Source organism: Echinops telfairi, unplaced genomic scaffold (genome assembly GCF_000313985.2).
Source record: "Echinops telfairi isolate 266 unplaced genomic scaffold, ASM31398v2 ScPeMD7_7412;HRSCAF=8450, whole genome shotgun sequence".
Lineage (NCBI taxonomy): Eukaryota > Metazoa > Chordata > Mammalia > Afrosoricida > Tenrecidae > Echinops > Echinops telfairi.
Genome location: NW_022111312.1, coordinates 4070502 through 4071667, shown reverse-complemented (window position 1 = coordinate 4071667; position 1166 = coordinate 4070502). Strand labels below are relative to the sequence as shown.

General features: G+C 48.2%; 1 pseudogene; it reads right to left on the bottom strand.

Annotated features, from left to right (window-relative positions):
* Positions 1–1035: 1035 nt before the first annotated feature.
* Positions 1036–1163, bottom strand: LOC115871938 (annotated as a pseudogene).
* Between the last annotated feature and the right edge of the window lie 3 nt (positions 1164–1166).

The following is a 1166-nucleotide window of genomic DNA, read 5'->3' as shown; positions in this document are numbered from 1 at the left end:
AGGTAACATTGTGACTACTCTCAACAGTAGGTAACATTGTGACTACTCTCAACAGTAGGTAACATTGTGACTACTCTCAATAGTAGGTAACATTGTGACTACTCTCAACAGTAGGTAAGATTGTGACTACTCTCAACGGTGGGTAACATTGTGATAAACAGAGCGAAGATGGAACTTGTCAAGGATGTGATCTTGCTTGGGTCTACCATCAATGTTCACGGAAGCAGCAGTCAAGCGATCTAAGAACATATTCATTCGGTACATCGGCAGCACAAGACCTCTTTAAAATGTTGAAAAGCAAGGGTGGTACTCTGAGCACTCAAGGGGGCCTGACCCAAGCCATGGTATTTTCAATGGCCTTCTGTAGATGTGAAAGTTGGACATGGATTAAGGAAGACCGAAGAATCGATGCCTTCACAGTACCAGGGACTGCCAAAAGAACAAACAGCTGCACTGGAGGAGGTTCAGCCAGGATGCTCCTGTGAGGCAAGGATGGCGTGGTCTCACAGACTTTGGACCATGTTGTCAGGAGAGACCAGTCCCCGGAGAAGGACTTCCGGCTTGGTAAAGTCAGGGCGCAGGGAAACAGAGGAAGGCCCTGGACAAGATGGATGGATACTGTGGCTGCAGCAATGGGCTCACACATATCCAGACCATGGTGAGGTTGGTGCAGGACTGGGCAACATGTCCCTCTGCCGAACAGGGGGTCACTAGGAGTCAGCACCCACTTGGTGGCACCTGACAACAGCAATCCCTTGGCGTCTGTCTCTCCCTGCGTACCACTCCCTCCCCAAGTCTGCTCACCGAACTCCTCATTCCAGGGGACTTACCATCTTCAAAGAAAAACTCTATTTCCCCCCAAATAAGGTCGTAGTCACAAGCCCGGAGTTTAGAACTTCAATATTTGAATTCAACCCCTAACCAAAACAAAACAAACTTACTGCCCTCGAATCAATTCTGATTCATTGAAGCCCTATAGGACTGCGTAGAATGGTGGGTTTCCATGAATTGAACTCTCTTTTTTTTTTTTTTTAACAGAGGAGAGTGCAAAAGCAGTCCCCCACTCCCACAAATTATGCAGGCGAGTTTCCCACATTTGGGAAAATCGCAGGGGCCAGCACATCCAGAGTGCAAGGGATAAGCCTCGCCCTAGGAAAACCACCTTC